Here is a 16,310-nt window from a genome sequence, read left to right on the forward strand (position 1 = left end):
TTCTGAGGTCTTTTTCAAGGGACAGTATGATAAAGAAAACTTTAATATATATACAAATATTTTAATTTAGTTGTATGTCTCAGTTACCTAGGGCAGAAAACAGTAAAAATCAGAAATAAGGTGTATGTAACTGACTAGAACTTTCATTGTGTCATGTCTCCTGGGGAACTCGGTATGGTGACCCATGTGCAGAATGATGAGAAATGGCATCTAAAATGATCTTTATGTCTGCTTCCAACCTGGAGAGTGGGAGACTCTGGAAAAGACATCAAATTGCCCTATTACACAATTTTGCATACAATTTTTAGTCTCAGATGTATAATTTTTCATTTTCCATGTTACCTTTCAAGGTAACTATAACCTCTTGTTCAAACCTGTCAAAAGCATTTTGGATCTGGGCTCTGGGGTATGGCATATGACCTAACAATCATAACCATACACCAGAGGTGAATATGACAATGTGTCACCGTGTAATGTCGTCAACCAAGCCATTAGTGAAGAAAGAAAAAAATTGAACAGGATATGTAAAGGGCAGATACCTAAGAAATATAGCCCTTCCTTGCTCTTATTCAAAGTTATTATTTTTTGGCCATTTACGCATGATTTCAGACTCAGGATTAATTTACAGAGTTCTATTAGACCAATTTACAGAAAATATATAGGTAGGCATATAGTATATTATAATATTAAGAAATTGAGATTTCTTTTCACGAGCATGTGATTTGTTTCACATTATTGAAAGTATCCTTATACTTTTCAATAATTTTTATAGTTGTATAATTTTTATTAGAACTGTATTGAATCAATAGATTAGGGAAAACAGACATGTTTAAATACTAGGACTTCCTGTCCAAGAATATGGACAATTTTAACTTAGATCTTAAAGAAACACCGTGCGCTTCTTTAAATGTAACTAGGCACCCTATAGTTTTGTTACTATTAAAAAAAATCTATTACTTCAGATTACATTTTCTCATTTTTAGTTGAGGTGTATAGATTTGCAATCAACTCTTGTTAATGGACCTAGTGTCCAGCAACCTTGCTAAACTCTGCTACAAATTATAATAATTTAATAATTTATAGGGAGAACATGTTAGATTTTTGTGTGTCTATTAGGAAATTCGGGAGTAAATCTCTGGTTTTTCCAATTCATCTTTATTTTTCTAAATGTTTCTGTTGAACATTTTTGAATGCCTTTTTGATATCTATTGAAACATTCAATTTGTTGATTTTCCTTTAATCTGTTAATCTGTGTTACTGTAATTCATTTTTTTAATGGAAGGGAAAAAATCCTTGCATTCCTGCAATAAGTACTTCTTAATCATTATGTTGTCCATTTTATACTTTGCTTAATTCCTTTTAATATAGATAACTACCACTAATCATCAGCAATTTTTTGTTGTTGTTGTTGATAAAATACTTCTCTTCACATTTATTTCAAGCCAAATAGTTTTCCTTCCAGTTCTGTTTACATTTGATATTTGTATCAAGCTCTCTTTTAAAATTTTAATTTAATTTAATTTTTATTTTTTATTGAAGCATAGTTGATTTACAATGTCGTGTTAGTTTCTGGTGTACAGCAAAGTGATTCAGATTTATATATATATATAAAATATATTCTTATATATATATTCTTTTTAATATTCTTTTCCCTTATGATTTATTATAGGATATTGAATATAGTTCCCTGTACTATATAGTAGGATCTTTTTGTTTATCCATTTTATATATAATAGTTTACATCTGCTAATCCCACACTCCCAATCCATCCCTCCCCCACACCTCCTCCTCCTTGGCAACCACAAGTCTGTTCTCTATGTCTGTCTGTTTTTGTTTCATAAATAGGTTCATTTGTATCATATTTTAGATCCCACATATAATTGATATCATACGGTATTTGTCTTTCTCTTTTTGACTTACTTCACTTAGTATGATAACCTCTAGGTCCATCCATGTTGCTGCAAATGGCATCATTTCATTCTTTTCTATACACCAGGATATCACATACATACCTGATGTGTGTTTCTGGCAAGTGCCTGGACCTGTCCATTACAATGTGCAGAAATGTGATGGGTGGTAATGTGGTACAGTGCACTATACATGTGTGCTCACTTTGCACATAGTATAATCTTTTTCACATAAATCACATTTCTCCTTTCCTTACTTCCTTTTCCAAAATTTTCTTCTATACATTCTCGTTACTTTTGTGCTCAAAACAAGGCAAAAATAAGGATTAATACAAAATAACATTTAGAAATGTTCAGAAGAATCCATGCCTGTGAATCTGCTCACAATAAGGATGAAACTCCAGGGCCATCTTAGCCCCAAGGTACCTAAGATGTACATCTTATTTATTGAAAAATGAGAGACTTAAAACCATCTAAAAATCATTCTGTAGTGCTAACAATTTTTTTGGAATGTAACTCAAGGATATAAATACACATAGTTTGTTTAAGATGTATTAAGTTTTGGGGACATTGGACAGGTAAACTTCCTTTTATTGTGCTTTGCTTTATTGCACTTCCCAGATACTGCATATTCACAAATGTGTGGCAACCCTGCATCAAGCAAATCTATCAGCACTGTTTTTCCAACAGCATTTCTCATTTCATATTTCTGTGTCACATTTTGGTAATTCTCACAATATTTCAAAATTTTTTCTTATCATTACGTTTGTTATGATGATCTGTGATCGGTGATGTTAATATTGTAATTGTTTTCGGGCAGTACAAACAGTTCCTGTAAGAGACAACAAACTTAACCGATAAATGTGTGTGCTCTGACTGTGCCACCAACTGGTACCTCCACCTCTCCTTTTCTCCTCAGGCCACCCTATAACCTGAGACTCAACAGTATTGAAATCAGGCCAATTAATAACCCTACAATGGCCTCTAAATGTTCAAGTGAAAGTAAGTCACTCATCTCTCACTTTAAATCAAATGCTTGAAAGATGGAGCTTAGTGAGGAAGTCATGTCAAAAGCTGAGATGGGTCTAAAGCTAGGCCTATTGCACCAGTTAGCCAAGTTATGATGCATAGGGAAAGCTCTGGAAGGAAATTAAAAGTGGTACTTCAGTGAACACACAAATGACGTGAAAGCAAAACAGCCTTGTTGTTGATATGAAGAAGGTCTTAGTGGTCTGGGTAGAAAATCAAACCAGCCACAACATTCCCCTTGAGCCAAAGTCTCATCTGGAACAAGGCTCTAACTCTCTTTAATTCTATGAAGGCTGAGAGAGGCGATGAAGCTTCAGAAGAGAAGTCCGAAGCTGGCAGAGATTGGTTCATGAGGATTAAGGAAAGAAGCCGTCTTTATAACATCAAAGTGCAAGGTGAAGCAGCAAGTGCTGATAGAGAGGGTGCAGCAAATTATCCAGAATATCTAGCTGAGATAATTAATGAAGGTGGTTACACTAAACAATGGATCGTCAATGTAGATGAAATGCCTTATACTGGAGGAAGATGCCATCTAGGACTTTCATAGCTAGAAAGAAGTCATTTTCTGGCTTCAAAGCTTCAAAGGATAGGCTGACTCTCTTGTTGAGGGTTAATGCAACTGGTGACTTGAAGTTGAACCTAATGCTCATTTACCATTCTTATAACCCTAGGGCTTTAAGAATTATACTAAATCTACTCTGCCTCTGTTCTAAAAATGGAACAACAAAGGCTGGATGACAGCACATCTGTTTACAACATGGTTTACTGAATATTTTAAGCCCACTGTTGAGACCTACCACTCAGAAAAAGAGATCCCTTTCAAAATATTACTGCTCATTGGCAATGCACTGGGTGACCCAAGAGCTCTGATGAAGATGTACAAGATTAATGTTGTTTTCATGCCTGCTAACACAACATCCATTCTGCAGCCCATGCATCAAGAAGTCATTTTGACTTTCAAGTCTTATTATTTAATAAATGCATTTCATAAGGCTATAGCTGTCATAGATTCCTCTGATGGATCTGGGCAAAGTCAATTCAAAACCTTCTGGAAAGGATTCATCATTCTAGATACCAATAAGAACATTTGTGATTCATGGGAAGAGGCCAAAAAGTATCAACATTAACAGGAGTTTGGAGGAAGTTGATTCCAACCCTCATGGATGACTTGAAGGGTTCAAGATTTCAGGAGGAGGTAACTGCAGATGGGGTGGAAATAACAAGAGAACTAGAATTAAACGTGGTGCCTGAAGATGTGACTGAATTGGTGTACCTTATGATAAAACTTGAACAGATGAAGAGTTGCCTCATGGATGAGCAATGAAAGTGGTTTCTTGAGATGGAATCTACTCCTGGTGAAGATGCTGTTGAAACGACAAGGGATTTAGAATATTACATAAACTTAGTTGACAAAGCAGCAGGGTTTGAGAGGACTGACTTCAATTTTGAAAGAAGTTCTACTGTGGGTAGAATGCTATCAAACAGCATTACATGCTGCAGAGATATCGTTCATGAAAGAAAGAGTCAACTGATGAGGCAAACTGCATTGTTGTCTTTAAGAAATTTCCACAGCCTCTCCAACCTTTAGCAACTACCCACCCTGATTAGGCAGCAGCCATCAACATTGAGGCAAGCCTCCACCACAGAAAAGATTAGGCTCAGATGATGGTTAGAATTTTTTAGCAAAAAAGTATTTTAAATTAAGGTATTATATATTTTTTTAGACATAATGCTATTGCAAACTTAATAGACTACAGTACAGTGTAAATATAACTTTTATATGCACTGGGATACCAAAAAATTTGTATGACTCACTGTCTTGGGATGTGTGCTTTATTGCTTGGCCTGGAATTGAGCCAGCAATATCTTGGAGGTATGCCTGTGTTTTATATTCCCTATGTAAACATAAAACATGAAGTATTGTGCTGAAAAATGGGAATTCTATGAAATTTGGGGATTGAAAAACCATAGGCATTCTATTGAGAAAATGTTATATAAGGATGTGTGTAATAGGTTATACCTCTATTATGTTTAGTTGTTTACCTCCACGTTTACAAGACAACATGGTCTCTAAATTTCCTTTTTAATATGGCCCATGTCTAGTTTTTTTGTTAAAATTCTTATAAATGTCACAAAATAATTTGTGGACTTGTTTTTTGTACATTACCTTTTCACTTTACTCCTTTTTGTAAGATGATTTCTGTAAGAGTAGGATTAACTTACTCTCAATATTTGGAGGAGCTAACATGTGAAAACATCTGAAATTTGTCTATTCTTTGTGGTAAGATAATTATTAACAGATCAATTTTATTCAAAGACTGTAGGAATATTCAATATTTTTTTCATCTTTTCTTGTCAGGTCAGTTTTCATCTATCGCTTCTTTTAGGCTTTTCCATTTTTATCTCTTCTAATACTTGCCAACAATAAGCTGTTTTATAACATTCTCTAATCCTTTTAAACTCTGCAGCAATTATATCTATAGTCCTTTTTAATTCCTGATATTGTTTATTCATGACTTTCCTTTTATTATTCTTAATCAATTTTATTAGCTTTATAGTTTTCAGGTCATTCAAAGAACCAACATTTGGTTTTGTTTATTATCTCTATTGTTTTCTACTTTAATAGTTTGCTATTAAACTGTTTATGTCCTTACTTCAATTATTTTATATTTAATGCATATGTGAATTTTCTAACTTCTCAAAGTAGATGCTTAATCAATTATTTTTCAGCCTTTTTTATTGTCAGTTGTAAACATTTAAGGATGCTAATTTCCCAAGTACTAGTTTAGCTTCTTTCCTTAAATTTTGACCTATTATAACCTCGCTTTGGTTCAGTTCTAAATATTTTTTAATTTCATGAATCATTTCTTCTAAATTATTTAGAATTTGTTTTTAAATTTCCAAATGTATCAATATTTTTAACTGCTCTTTATTTATCATAGCTAAATGACATTTTATTAGGAGAACATATTCTGTATGATCCTAAGTTTTTGGAAATTGAGTGGGTGTACTTCCTAACAGCCATGTCCTTAGAAGTCATTCTAGAATTTATTTCCTTTGCTGGAGTGTATGGGATTTGGAGCCAGACAGACCTGGGTTCAAATTTCAGCTTAACCAACTGTGTTCTTTAAGCAAGGGATGTTACCTCTTTGAGTTTGTATCAATTAACCATTTCTTCAATAGTGCTGCATAATAAACAACCACAACACTTCAGCTGCAAAACAAACAAACAAAAAACCCACATTTATTTAGCTCATGAGTTTATGGACTTTAGAGCAACTGTTCTGGACTTGGCTAGTATAGGCAGTTCTTATTCCTATGTGTATAGTCATCTATGGATTGCCTCCCCAGCTCTGATGATCTTATCTGAGTTTGCTCACAGTCTGAGCTAGTACATTTTTTACTACAAATGTGGCTTTTGTTAGGAACAAAATTCTTCAGGATTTTGATTAATACTTTATTTTGGTGATATATGTTTTTCTAAAATTGTATCTGTTATCTATGTTTTCATTAATATTTTCCTAGTGTTTTCATAGTTAATTTGTTCTTAGTATTTCTTAGTTTTTACATATTTTTCTATATATCTGTAGCTATATCCTTTCTCTTATTTTCAATATTATATGGCTTTGCCTTCTCTACAGTGTATTCTTGATTAGTCTTGCTAGGTTCATGTCTATTTTATTAGTCTTTTGAAGCAGCAGCTTTTATCTTTGTTGATACTTCTTATTTTCATGTAGTTAATTCTTTATTATACTATTCAGATTTACTCCAATGATTTTTGTCTTAAAATTTTTGTATGAAACCAAGACAATAATTTACCATCATTCTTCCTTTAAAATATATTTTCTTAAGATGGTCTATTGTGATAGATAGATCAATAAATAGATAGAGATACATTATTTTAAATATATATATTAATATATATTTATATATATATAATTTGATGTATTATGTTTGGGGAACATGATCTGGATCATATTGACTCTTCTTTATATATTGATAAATATTTTTACTGCATATATAGTCACTTAAAATGCATCTCCTCTGCTTGAAAATTATTTGTATATGAATATGAGGACAAGCCATAATATTTGCAAATTGATCTAAGTCCATTTGGCTATTCACAATTATTTGTTTCTTTTTGGTGAATATTATTACTCTAGGTCTCTTCCCTACAAACACTTACTAGGTTACAATGAAAGTAATTCTTAACCTGATTTCTACCACCTATCTATACATTCTTACTCATAAAATTTATTTTCTTGTTACTTGTTCTGTAAGCTCCATGAAGGTCTGGTTCTGTTATATTTAAAATGCACTTGTAGCTCCTTGCATGAAAGGTTCTCCCAAAGCAAATATGGCAGTCTTTCAGTACCATAATTTAGTTACCCTTAGTTGGATTCAGGCAACAAAAATTCTCTGAGTCTGTGTCCAGACAAACGACTGCTTTAGAATCAAGCCTCAGGTGCTGCTTTCAAGTGTAGAGCCTAATGATATACACTCAAATCTTGTACCCTATTCATGCAAGGTTGAGAACTCCTGTTCATTATTATTATTATTATTATTTTTGCCAATCTCTATGTCCTGAAACCACCCATTTACCAATAAAAAGACATTTTTATTTCTTTTATTAAGCCTCCAGTATTGTTCAGAGCTAAAGATAACTGAAGCTCTTTGTAGCAGCTCCCTCAAGATTAATGGCTTCTACTTGGAAGCTTTCAAACACTCATTATCCCTGGAGTATATAATGTTTTAGGGAACTAAGTCTAAAAATTCAAATTAACAAACAAAAGCACATACTCCCCACTATCAATGCTGAACTGTTAAAAATTAAATTACAAATGAAGAGGAGTTCTATAAAAGTAAAAGTAACAACAAAAAATCACTCCTAAACACATCACTCAAAAATAATGGCTAACATTTTAATTTGTGACATTACACTGTAACTTTACTTATATCTCTATCTATACACACTAGCACATAAGTATATACATGCACATATGCATATGTGCACACATTTATTTTTCAGTATCAGTCTATACATTTCCATTTAATTTTTTCTACCTATACACACTCGTACACACATATATAATCATACAGTGTATATTTTGAAATCTGCTTTTTACTATTAATGATATAAGGATTTTTAGATGTGTCAGTATATATCTACACTATTATTTCATATTTCTTCATCATCTCTTATTTTATGTTTACATACTAATTCTACTCACGTAATCTGAAATCTATTATTGGACATTTATGTTTATTCCAATTTTATTTTGCTAGTTTTAACAACAATGTGATGAAAATATTTATATTACATCACTTTCCCTTATCTGACAATTTCTTTAGGAAAAATGTAAGTTAAATTATTAGTTTAATGGTATCACTGTGATGCAGATCCGTTATCCTCCAGAATATTTCTATTACTGATGTATGATAACTTTTAATGTAAAGTGTGACAAGCCTTCTTATTTTATATATGTTGAAATATTTTTCTTAAATTTATCACTTTTATTCAGCTTGGCAGTTTTGTATATTTATTTTAAAAATTACCTATAAAATCTAATCAGTCATTTTCTCCATGGTTTCTGCTTTTACTGATATGCTTTAAAAACTTTTTAATATGCCAAGACTATAACAGGACTATTCATTATACTTTCTTTTACTTCTTTTATGGTTTTGAAAATATAAACTGTATTTAGTTTATTTTAGCATAAATGTGAAATACATATCTGGCTTGTTCAATCCTTTTTCTACTAAACAGTGGGTGTCCAAGCATCATTTTTGAACAATTCATTACTCAAATACTAATTTTAAATTTTAAATATTTTAAAATATATTAACTTCTATGTATAATGTCTTTCTAAGAATTTCATATGCTATTTCATTAATGTGTCTGCCTATTCTCACATGGCCATGGGCCATGTAAATTATTATGGCTGATTAACATAATTAATCTCAGAAATATCTTGGTATCACAATTATTAGACTACATTTATTCTTACAGACATATTTAAGATCATTTTGTCTATTTTTAAAAATATATTTTGAGATTTGATTGGTTATATTTGCAGAATAATTTCAAGAGAGCTGAAATATTTACAATATTAAAGCTTTCCATTTCTAACAAGCCATTTATCCTCTGGCAAATGAGTAATCAGGCTGTTTTAGAGAAATCCAAAAATTAAAATTTTGTATAAATATGTTTCATGCATTAATTCATCACAAGGGCAAAGAGATTTTCTAATGCATGTACTCATTTAGTAAACTCAGTCATATCTATGGATATAATGTTAGGAGTACACAATATTATAATGACATCACTGATTACAACTGCAATATTTTATATTTTGTTTAATTCAGAAAGGATATTTTGATGTTCTCAATATTCATGAAAAAAAGATTGGCTAAGAAATTTACAAGGATTCTCAGGCACTTACATCACTAACACAACTGTTTATATGCAATCATCATTGTTCATCCAAAAGTCATAGAGCACCTACTGTGTAACAAATGCTGAGACAAACAATGGGCATACAAAAATTAATAGATCAATATATCCTTTGGAAACTTACAGTGTATCAAGGTGAACAAATCTACAATATAATATTGATATAATTTCCTGTGATGCATGTTTCACTAGAATCATGTCAAAAATGATCAAAGATTATCCAGAAGGGAGTAACTAGTATGTGAATAGGGGAAATATTTATATTATAAATCAGCTATGTCTTCCTGTACTCCCATGCCTAAGCCATCACCAATCATATCAATTTTCTTTTCTAAACAAAACCTACATTTTCTAAAATTTCTCCATCTTCTCTGCTCCCAGGATGGTCTAAGTTAGTATTATCTCTCATCTGGACAATTGTAAGAGCCTATTGTAACAGTTTCACTCCCATCAATTTATTTTTTAATTGAAGTAAAATTCAGATAAACCACAGTTAACCATTTTATTTTATTTTTTTTGGCTACGCCGCATAGCATGTGACATCTTAGTTCTCAGACCAAGGATAGAACCCACACCCCCTGCAGTGGATGGAAGGGTGGAGACTTAACCACTGGACCGCCAGGGAAGTCCCAACAGTTAACCATTTTAAAGTGTGCGGGTCAGGGTCTTTTAATGCATTTACAGTGTCGTGACTTCTATCTGTATCCAAAACATTTTCATTATCCTTAAAGGACACCCTATACCCATTAAGCAGTCACTCACCATTCCCTTCTCTCACCAACCCATGCCAAATAATCTACTTTCTATGCCTATGCATTTGCCTATTCTGGACATTTAAAAATCTGTAATTTAGTAGTAGTAGTATATTAATGTTAATTTCTTGGTTTTATTAATTTAATATGGATGTGATATAACATTAGGGGAAGCTGAGTGAAGGGTATATAGGAACTCTGTATTATTTTTGAAACTCTTGTGTAGGTCTAAAATTATCTCAAAATGAAGAGTTTAAAAAAAGAATTGTAAAAGATGCTATAGAAAACATTGCATAGAGCTTTGGTCTTGGAGTCCAGACACAATAGTTTGAGTCCTATTTCCACTACTACTTTCTTTGTGTTATGCCATTATATTGTAAAATAAATAATAATAAAATGCATAATGGCTAAAAAATTAAATTCTCTGGGCTTCAGTTTCTTCATTAGTAGACATGAAGGAATAGAAATGGTATGGAATATCTCTAAGTTTCTTCTTCTAAATCTGGAAATGCATTCATTTTGTAGAGGACCTGGACACTTTCTCAAGCAGTAATAACATTTGCCACAAAAACAAATCCAAAGAAAATAGTTTTTCTTACCTGCTCACCAAAAAAAATTAAAGGTGATGAAGTATGAAAGTAGTTATAATTATGTACAAGTCTTAGTCTCACATCTGGACATTGTATTTAATAAATCTTAAGGTACTTAAATACATGTGCATATACATTTATTTTTTTCTCAAGATGTGTTTAATTATATTGATATAAATATAGCAGTTCCTTTTACTGGGTACATTACAACCAGCTATCAAAAAAAAAAAAATTACGCAGCATAATAGAAGGCAAAAAACACAGTTTAAAGAGAAAGAACAAGCATCAGAACCATACATGGCAGGATGCTGGAATTATCAGACCAGGAATTTAAAACAACTCTAATTAATATGCTAAGGGCTCTAATAGATAAAGTAGACATCCTGCAAGAACAGGTGGACATGTAAGCAGAGAAATGGAAATCCTAAAAAAGAACCAAAAAGAAATGCTAAGAATAAAAGAAAAAAAAATAACAGAAATGAAGAATGTCATTAATGGACTAATGAGTAGACTGAACATGAATGAGAAAATAATATCTGAGCTTGAGGATATAGCTCAAGAAACTTTGAAAACTGAGAAGCAAAGAGATCAAAACTAAAAACAAAAACAACAACAAAAAACAGAACACAATCTTCAAGTATGGTGGGAAAATGCAAAATGCACGACATTCATGTAATGGGAATACCAGAAGGAGAAGAAAGAGCAAAGGGAACAGAAGAAATATTTAAAACAATAATGACTGAGAATTTCCTCAGATTAATGCCAGACATCAAACCACAGATCCAGGAAACTCAGAGAACATCAAAATGTCAAAAAATTACATATAGGAATATCATTTTCAAACTACAGAAAATCATAGATAAGGAAAAAAATCCTAAAAGAAATCAGAGGGAAAAACTCCCACCAGTTGAGGAACAAAGATAAGAATTACACTTCTCCTCAGAAACCATACAAACAAGAAGAGAGTGGAGTGAACTATTTAAAATAGTTAATAGTTCAAAGGAACAAACCACCAACCTATAATTTTATACCATGAAAGATTATCCTTCAAAAGTGAAGAGGAAATAAATACTTTCTCATACAGCAAGCACTGATGGGATTTGTTGCTAGCAGACATGCCTTGAAAGAAATGTTAAGAAAAATAATGTAGCTCAGAAATTCAGATCTATATGAAGAAAGGAAGAGCATCAAAGTATGAATAAGTGAAGGTAAAATAAAACTTTTGTTTTGCTTATTCTTAATCAGTCTAACAGATAAAAAGTTGTTCAAAAAACTAATAATACCAACAATGTATTTGATTATGCATGTTTAGGTATATACTATATATATATATATATATATATATATATATATATATACATATATATATATACACACACACACATATATATATGCACATATTTATGGATGCTTTATATAAGTGAAATGAATGACAGCAATGATACAAAGGATAGAGGGGCAATTAGGATTATTTAGTTATAATAAGGTACTCACAAAACCCATGAAGTGGTATAGTGTTATTTGAAAGTGGACTTGGATTCATTGTAAATGTATTTGCAACATCTGCGGCAACCACTAAAAAAATGAAAAAACAGATGTATAGCTAATATGCTAAGAAGGAAGAGAAAATTGAATTGTATAAAATGCTCAATTGAAGCCACAAAAGGCAGAAGAAAGAATAGGAGGAAAAATAGGAACAAAGAACCAGGGCAGCAAATAGAAAATAGTAACAAATATGGTAGATGTTAATCTAAATATATTAATAATCATTTTGAAGATAAATGGTCTAAATGCACCAGTTCAAAGACAGAGATTGTCAGAGCAGATTGAAAAAAAAAAAAATGACCCAACTATATGTTGTCTACAGGAAACCCACTTTGAATATAGACACATATAAATTAAAAACAAATGATAGAGAAAAATATACCTTGCTACTATTAACCAAAAGAAAAAGGAGTAGCCATAAATTTCAAACAGAGAAGATTTCAAAGCCAGTATATATATCAGGGACAAAGAAGGGCATTACATAATGATCAGAATCAAATTTCAGGGAGTATGTGACTTACTTAAGTTCTTACAGTTAGTAACTGGCAGAGTCAAGATTGAAAATTCATGATTTTTTACTTTATTTCTTCCATACCATTTGAGATACCCCCAACTATTGTGTTATTTATATTTTTTCATCTATCTAGATTCTGTACAGGAGTCTACTTCTGAGAGTAAGGACAGAGCACCCCAAGATAGTTCCTGGATTCCCCAGGGGACTGAGATTCAAGGACCAGCCCTGAGCTCTTCTTGCAAGTTCTGATTAAAGCTTAAACACACAGAGAAAGAGCTACTCAGCAAAGCACAAAGTCTTGCCCTTCGTACTGCCCATTAGGGACAAAATCTTTTTTTTTTAATTTTAAGTTTACTGGAATATAAAGTTTAACTCAGTTTCGACTGAATGAAAATATTAGGGTCAGCACATTCGGTGTGATACAGCTTGTTGGAGAATCTGCATTCCCTAAGAAAATTCTTCCCCTAGCCTCCTTCATTTCTCAAGGGACTGCTTTCTAATCAAGAAAACTGTTTTAATTCAGAAGAAAAATCCAGAGAAGGAAATTATAGCTATTATAATCCCATAATAAGCTGTAAAGAAAAGACTAAAGTGAAACTGTTGCCTCCAGAGGATCCACAGGGCGGCATTGAAGGAGCCAGAATTAGAATAGTTATTAGATATTCATTTCCAACTGCTAGGTCACACTACTGCTCTCAGTTAGTGGTACAATGGAATGGTCTCTAAAGAGCTTTAATATAGTTTTTGTCTCTTGAAAATGTAAATGCTTTTAGTGTACTGTTTCTTCATCATATTGATAGACTTCAGTTTATTATAAAAATGATACCTGGTCATAAAAATCAAACTTACTGCAGAATCATGTAGAGACAAAGCCCACCTTTGCCCCTAAACCAATCTATTTCTATTTATAAATATTATTTTTGATTAGTGGGTGTATACCAGGCATATTTTTCTACAACTTGCTTTTTTAATGTAATACTATAGTGTAGTTATTTTTCCATGTTACTACTAGATCTAAACTATTCTTTTTACGGCTCATGGAATCCTGTGATATGAAAACAGTGCAGTTTATTTAACCTTCACTTACAGATGGACCTTGAGTTGGTTCTCTATGATTAGCTATTAAAATTGTAACAAATATACATATTTCATATATACTCTCACCATAAATGTATATTTACAAATGCATGCACATGCACCTCTATTTATATACATATGTAGTATATATTAACTTGCAATCCCTGTAAAATACATATATATATATGTGTGTGTGTGTATTTATATATGAAAATGTGTTTTTATGTATGATTTTTTTCCCTCAGTTTAGATACCAAGAATGGGAATGAATGGGTCAAAGATTAGATAGAATTTAAATTTTGATAGACCCAGCTAAACAATTTGCAAAGTAGCATACACCAACACTGTCAACAGTATATTAGAATGCCACTTACTCACTCACTTGCTAACGCTGATTATTAGTTAAATTCAGTAGTCTGAATATAGTGGACAAAATGTGTTACCTTGTGGTCTCCCTTTTGTATAAAGAAAATAGCTTATAGCTTGTTGTTTTGTTTTCAAGTGTATCAATAGAGAACGTGAAATTGGGCTTTGAGTCTTTGAACTGAGTACCTTATAATGTCTTTTATGCTCTATAGTCTTACTGAGAAGAATAATAACGACAATAACAACAATAAGTTATAGTCTTGCATGTTTATATTAATCTTACGGTTTACGAGCTCATGAATTCACTATCTCCTTTACATCCTCACTGTATCTGCGTCCAGTTATAAGGGCACTGATTATCATAGTTCTGCAGAAACTGAAAAAAACCTGAAACTCAGAGAAATGAGATGACCAAGGTCACACAAGAGCATCTAAGATAACGTGTGAAAATGATTTTAAATTGTAAAGATCCTTGTACAACTTAAGAAATGAGAATCTGAAGATAAGAAACCATTTGCTTTGTTGTATAAAAGAGAATTCATGCTTCTCAGATGGAAAGCTGGGCTCTACCAAAAAATTAAAATGGAGATGTTTAGGAAAGCTTTTCCCCTCCATTCAGAGACTACCCTGAGACAGGTGCATATCAGGACATAGCTGCCACCTCCCACCTAGCAAAATCTTTGCTGGAATTCAGTCTTTGCAAGAGCTGGGTATGAATTTTTCATAGACTGCCGGGAAGGGACCTGAAGCAAGAATTCTTCAAACAGTCCTGGCAGCATCAGGTTATATAAAGCCCTGGAAAATAAGGAATGCAAACGTGAGTGAGCAAAGGGAGCAAAGAGTTTATATCCAGCAAAGGCAGTTTTCCATTTTGAATTATTTTTTTCCCTCTGAGATAGACAATTTTCACGCTACAAAATAGGTGGTGCACCTGAACCTTAATGTTTAAAACCACATGAAAGTTCATATATACAACAAACATGTATAATGCATGGGCACAGTCACAGGATGAGCACACACATGTAAATGCACATGGACCCACCAAAGCATTCTCCCATAATGGAAACATGAACACAGGAAAAGTGTGCGCATATTCATGTCGACCAGTAAATATTATAGTGACTTCTACTGATACTTCACTAAAGTACTCACACAAATGCATAGAAGAACCATACTCAATATTCATGTGCATACACATAAAACAAGATAAACTTTACTACTTAGAGTGCATGCATGCATATATGTATTTGTAAAAATATTCACTCACAGAAAGAAATAAAAGTACATTCATGTTCAGAGATTTCCAAAGATTTTGAGGTCGGTATAACCCTGATGCCAAATCTCAGCAAGGATATTAAAAATAAAACAATAACAAAAGTATAGACTAATACCCCTTAAGCACATATTTAGGAAAGCCAAAAATTTCATTTTAGCAAATCAAATCAGCAATAAAACATAAAGATAATAGATCATGAAAAAGTTGGATTTATCCCAAAGATTTACAAATATAGAAAAATTCATAAATTTGTGGAACTTTGATTTTTGACAAAATTCATTATTTCTAAACAACTGAGAACATTTTTTCATTTTTGTATTAAGCATTTACCAAGCCTTAGTATGTGACAGATACTATGCTAAATTCTGTGAATACAAAGATGAATAGAATATAATACTTGCCTTTGAGGAGATCATGGTATATTACTGAAATATATAGTTAAAATTAATATGGCAAGTGCCTGATACCACTGTTTATAGACAACATGAATGTTTTGCAAAAGAGCTCTTCAATTCACCTGTGAGGAAGATGAGTTCAGGAAAGCAGACTCAAGAAACAATGCCTGAATTGCAAAGCAAAGGGCAAGAAAATAATGAATTAAATTAAAAAGAGTAGGAAGAACATTTTAGGTGGTGGCAACAGCATAAGCAAAACCACAGGAAATTCAAAACGCAGCATGAACGTGAGTGTAACTTCAAGAACTTCAGAATTGATAAAACATAGAAGACAAAGCAAATTTGCCATGAGAGACTGGTAGGGGACATGCAGTTAAAGACTCTGAATGTCAGTTTTGGTTTTTT

Source organism: Balaenoptera acutorostrata, chromosome 12 (assembly GCF_949987535.1).
Source record: "Balaenoptera acutorostrata chromosome 12, mBalAcu1.1, whole genome shotgun sequence".
Classification (NCBI taxonomy): Eukaryota; Metazoa; Chordata; class Mammalia; order Artiodactyla; family Balaenopteridae; genus Balaenoptera; species Balaenoptera acutorostrata.